A 6,611-nucleotide genomic window follows, 5' to 3' on the forward strand; every position below is an offset into this window, starting at 1 on the left:
TCATATCAGAGGGTTCGGCTCGGTAGAACTTCTAACAGGGCCTATAAATCCTACTGATCCCTCAACATAAATATTTAAAAAATCTTTTGTTATCCTACATGTATTCAAAATGACCGACTTTTGCATCTTTATATATAATTTTTTTGAAAGATCTAATACGTCTAAATTTTTAATTAGAGAGCTAGGTATAATGCCAGTAGCCGAAATAACGAATGGTAATATTTTTATAGTCTGAGAATGCCAAATTCTTTTTATTTCATTTCCTAAATCTGTGTATTTTCTTATTTTTTCGCCAACAGATTTTTGAATATTATAGGAATTTGGTATAGCGACATTAATGATATAAGTTATTTTTTTAATTTTGTCATGTAAAACTATATCGGGTCTATTATGACTAATCGTTCAGTTAGTATACTTTTATCATAATATATTTTATAAAATTCGTTTTCTAAAAATGAATTTGGTTCGTTTTCATAATATGGTACTATATTACGGCAGTCAATCAAGTTATGTTTAGTTACCAAATTTTGGTGAATTATTTTTAAAACTTGATTGTGCCTAAATGTATACTCGGACGGTGCTAATATAGAACATCCCGATATAATATGTTCTATAGTTTCCGGAAAAGCCAAACATTTTCTACACAAATCATCAATTTGATTTGTATCTTTGATTATATGCTTTCTATAATTTTTAGTATTAATGACTCTATCCTGAATGGCAAGCATAAATCCTTCTTTTTCTGCGCTCAACTCTCCAATACTCAACCATTTGTTTGACGAAAATTTGTCAACATATGTTTGGTTGAGATAATTGAAGTGTTTTGCGTGTAAAATTTTATTTGACCAGGAATCTAATAATTCCTGGTTGGGATTTATAAAAATGTTGGCATTCTCTTCGTATAAATTTAAAGGTGTAATATTTCCATCTGCCTTGCAAATTATTTTGTGCATTTCTGAGCAATGTGCTTTCCTATGGAAAAAAGTTCTTAGCATTTCTACCTGATTATGTTTCAAAGAAGTAATCTTGAGTATACCTCTACCTCCTAAATTTTTAGGTAAATTAACTCGTTCTATAGCTGAATTTGGATGATGGCAATTAAACTTTGTTAGCGTAGTTCTAATTAATCTCTCTAAGTTATCTAAATCTGTATTAGACCATTTAATTATGCCAAATGAGTATGTTAATAGAGGTATTGCCCAAGTATTTATTGCTTTTACTAAATTTTTAGCAGATAGATTGCATTTTAAAATTTTCCTGATCCTAGTTTGAAATTTAATCCTAATATCATTTTTAATACTAGTATGATCTATTTGATTGTGGGTATCCTAAATACTTATAAACCTCATCCCTTTTCATACTTGTAATTTGGAAATTTCTAAATATACTCTCGTCCCCATCTACAATTTTGCCTTTCTCTATATGGATTGTTCTACATTTATCTAAACCAAAGTCATTTTGATATCATCTGAAAAGTTTTTAACTACCTCGATCATTTTCTCTAAATATTGTTCAGAATTCGGAAATAATTTTATGTCATCCATAAATAATAAATGCGAAATTGTACTACTCTCCCCTGTATTACTCTTAACTTTTATTCCAAACTTGCTTTTAATTAACATTTTATATAGAGGATTTAATGCTAAGCAAAACCAAAGAGGACTCAATGAGTCTCCTTGAAAAATTCCTCTTTTAATTGAAATGCCCGGTATTACTATTTTCTTACCTTTTAAATTGATAAGTAAATTGGTATTCCAAAAGGACATAATATTTTCCAAAAAATAATGGGGTTAATTTTATATATATTTAATACTTTGATCAGCCACGAGTGCGGGACACTATCGAAAGCCTTTTGGTAGTCTATATAGCAAGTATGTAAATTACGTTTTCAAGTTTGAATCTGTTTTAGAATTACAGAATCAATAACTAATTGTTCTTTACATCCCATATGTTTTCTGCGACAACCTTTTTGTTGTTCAGATAAAATATTTTTTTCATCTAAATGAGTATATATTAAATCTGTCAAGCAAGATGTTAAAATTTTGTATATTGTCGGTAAACATGTAATGGGTCTGTACTGAGAAGGATTATTAATATTTTCGCTTTTGAGCAACATATAAGTAATGCCCTTAGTTAGAAAATTTGGAAAATTTTGTGGTTGACTGACAAATTTTGAAAGATTTTTTGCCAAAAGAGGATGTAAAGTAGTTAGACGTTTGTACCAAAAATTATGTATCCAATCGCAACCAGTGGCTTTCCAATTATGAGTATTTTTAATAATTTTGGTTAACAATTCAACCGATATATTAGAAAAACTCATTTGTTCAATGCCTGAAAAATTGAGTTCTTCATTTTGTATCCAGGGACTTGACTCGTTATGTTTTATATCTTTATTTATTTATTATTATTTATTATTATTACACGCCCTAATGGGCTTTTACACACTACAAAGTTTAATAGTAGAGTATCACAGTTATTATAGATTCTACAAAATTAAAACAATAAAGGAAACATAATACAAGGAAAAAAGAAAAAAATGTTACAACAAAAGCATATAATAAAATAAGATACATAAAAGATAAGAGTAAGAGTAAAAATGATAAGAAGTCTCACATAAATAGATATTCAAAATAAAAATTAAAATATATATATTGCGGAAATTATAGATGTCTATTTGTGTCTCGATACATAAAAGAATTGAAGTAAACAATATTTATATTATTTTACAAGCAATAATTATTCGCCTGAAACACTCATCCACATTGAAAAATCTCCTGATAAAAGATACATGACGCCAACGGGACTCGAACCCGTGTCCCTTCGATTGATCGAAGGGACACGGGTTCGAGTCCCGTTGGCGTCATGTATCTTTTATCAGGAGATTTTTCAATGTGGATGAGTGTTTCAGGCGAATAATTATTGCTTGTAAAATAATTGTTACCCTTTGTGCCATGCATAAAAAAATCTTGTCTTAAAAACATTAGTTTACCAAAAAAATAATAATTAATATTTATATTGATTATTTTTAAGATGAAATATATCTCCCAGATCAGAGTATTTATTTCCGAGACTGTGAATTCTTGGAATTGGGGAATTTTGATAAGACAGTGTTCTGGTGTTGTTAAAATAAAATGGTAGTAAATTTCGGCAAGATCTTTTGGGTATGTGGATGATTGGAGTAACTCAGGACAGTCAATTTTGTAATGAAGTATTTTATGTAGTACTATTAAATCTGTGTTTAATCTTCTTTCAGAGAGTTTTAATAGGGATAATTTATCTAGTAAGTAGTTATAATCAATGTTTTCTACAGGAATATGCAATTTATAGTTTATATACTTCAGGAACTTATGTTGAATCTTTTCAATATTATCGGAATGAATATTGTAAAAGGGAGACCATAACGTAGAGTTATACTCTACTTGGCATCTAACAAGGGTTTTGCACAATATGATAAATGTGCCTAAATTATTGAAGTCTTTTGAAATTCTCAAAACAAATCCAAGAGTCTTAAGAGCCTTATTGATAATGTTATTAATATGATACACAAAATACTGATGTCAATAATTTCACTGACGCAATTTAAGTTTTTATCATTTAATGTATATTGAAAAAATATTGGATTATTTATTCTGTAAAAATTAATAAACTGACATTTCTTTATGTTCAATGCAAGTTTTTTGATAGATCACCATTCAAAAAGATTTCTCAAATTAGTTTGTAATATAATGCAATCATTTATGTTATTAATCTCTTTATAATGTTTCAAATCATCAGCAAAAAGTAATACTTTTATGTTAGTAAATATATCAACAATTTCATTTATGAATATAATAAACAAAATGGGCCCTAAATGAGAGCCTTGTGGCACTCCACTTGTGGCTATAAATGTGTAAGAATTTGTGCCATTTATTTTCACACTAAGACTTCTTTTGGACAAATAACTAATAAACCGATTTAATAAACTACCATAAACTCCAAGTGTGGCTAATTTATTAATTAATATTTTGTGACACACCTTATCAAAGGCTTTGCTAAAGTGTATATTGAGTCAACATGGCATCTGTTTGCTAAAGAATTGGATATGAAGTTTTCGTATATTAGTAAATTAGTTAAAGTAGATTTATTTGAACAAAAGCCATGTTGGTAGGAAGTTATAATTTTTTGTATGTTGGAAGTTATCTTAGAGAGTACAATTTTTTCAAAAAGTTTGGGTATCGCTGATTGGATACATATCGGTCTATAATTTGTAATGTCCGTTTTGTCCCCTTTTTTAAAAATGGGTGTAAGAAAACTGTGTTTCCATGTATCAGGGAAACAACCTGTTTCTAGAGACTGATTAAAAATTAGGAAAAGATGAACAGTTAGGCCGTTTAAACATTCCTTAATTAACACCGGTGGAATATTACCAGGTCCAGCATTTTTTCTAACATCTAACAAATTTACATGCTTTTTGATATCATTAATTTCTATGCGTATTTCAGATATATCCAGACTAAGATTTCATGAGAATTTGGGAATTTCGTTGCTAGGTATATCCTCTTCATATACAGACTTAAAATAATCGGCGAATAAGTTTTCAATGTTTTCATCATTACAACCAATTTTCCCATTGAAGTTCATACAAGGAGGAATACCCAAGTTATTATTTTTTTGAGAATTAGTGTAATTCCAAAAATGTTTTATGTTTACACGAATATCATTTTCAATTTTATCAATATAATTTTTATAGCACAATTTTGAGATTTAACAACACTCCTTTCTTAACAATTGAAATTTATTGTAATCACTTGACATTCTGGATCGCTTGTAATTTATATGAGCAATTTTCTTTTTATATGTTAATGTGATCAATTCGGGGCTAAACCAGTTTGGAAAATGAGTAATTTTATTATGTCGAATGGGCACAAAATTTGCAATGGCATCATTAAGAATAGAATAGAATTTATCGACATTATTGTTAAAATCTATGTTTTCCAGAAAAGACAAGTCTGTTGAATTTAAGAAATCAGAAATTTTAGGGAAATTTGCTTTATAAAAATTATAAGGCGACTTGACATTTTTAATATAAGTGTTGTTAATAAATGGAATAGTTATATCAAGAGGAGGATGGTAGAGGTCTACAGGCAAAAGTTCATCCAAGGATTTACATATGATAGCAGTGGGCTCACTGAGAAACACTAAATCAAGAAGACGACTATTTATATTAGTGATAGTATTTAATTGTGGGATTGATAAGTAATTCGACATACCCAGAATTTCTCTCTCGCTGAGATTTGTAGTTGACAGATTAACACCAGATAATTCGGGGTCGTCGTGGTTCCAACATATATTTGGCAAGTTATAATCACCTATTATTATAAGTTTAGCACTAGGATATTTAAACCTTAAAATTTTTACATTACCCGTGTCTAAAATTATTTCGCATAAATACCCAAAATGGTTTAATAACGACCTTATTAGAGTAATAAGAAATAAAGCTAATGATTATGCAAAATTTTGCGAACTAAGAAAGATTACCAAAAAATGATGAAGTTATGTTAAAAAAAATGCATCGGTAACTGCGAAGAATTGACTTCTGTCAGTTATCAGAACATTTATAAATTTTCAAACATGCTTAATTACAATGATTCAAGTATACCCTCAAACATGCATTTAGATAATTAAATGGCCGATAACCCACAAGAAGTCGTGAATCTGTATGCTGAATTCTTCAGCAAAGTCTATGATACTTCAAACAGTCTCCATTGTTCGACACTACAACAGCTATAAATACAAATAAGATCGAGTTTAATCGATGTATATTTGAAGAAAGTGATATTAGAACAAAACTAAAATCCCTTGATCTTTACAAATCGGCAGGCCGCGATAACATTTTTCCAATATGCTTATAAAAATGTTTATCAGTCTTAACTTCTTCTATCACAAAACTTGTTAACTCGTCTTTAAAAAGTTGTACCCTACCGAAATAATGGAAAACAAGTTTTCTGTGTCCAATATTTATAAAAGGTCACAAATAAGTCATTTCTAACTATAAACCTATATGTATACAGTCTTCAATCCCTAAATTATTCGAATCCGTTCTTCTCTTAAAACTATCGCTCGAGCTAAATAAAGTGATTTCACATCGACAACATGGTTTCATGGCAAAAGATAGACTCTTATAAATTTAATGATATATCAGGAATATCTTTTTAATAACATGAACAAGCGTCTTCAAACAGACGTGGTGTATACTGACTTAAGTAAAGCCTTCGACCAAGTTTCACATAAAATTCCCATACATAAACTAAGAATCCTTGGAATAACCGGAAAAATATCAGTCAAACTCAACTAACACAATTCACAGCAATTTCAAATTTTCACCGGTGTTCAACAGGGGTAACATTTGGGTCCAGTATTGTTTATCTTGTTTATTAACAACATAACTACCGTTTTTGATGGAGTTATAACTCCATATATTAAAATACTCATATATGCAGACGATCTTCAAATTAACAAAACTATTACTAATGACTGTCACGAATTAAAATAAAATCTTATGAGGCTACAAGAGTGGTGCACCCGTAATGAACTGTTTCTTAACATCGAAAAATGTCAAACAATCACTTTTG

Source organism: Hesperophylax consimilis, chromosome 17, assembly GCF_061612785.1.
Source record: "Hesperophylax consimilis isolate HC1 chromosome 17, BYU_Hcon_1.0, whole genome shotgun sequence".
NCBI lineage: Eukaryota > Metazoa > Arthropoda > Insecta > Trichoptera > Limnephilidae > Hesperophylax > Hesperophylax consimilis.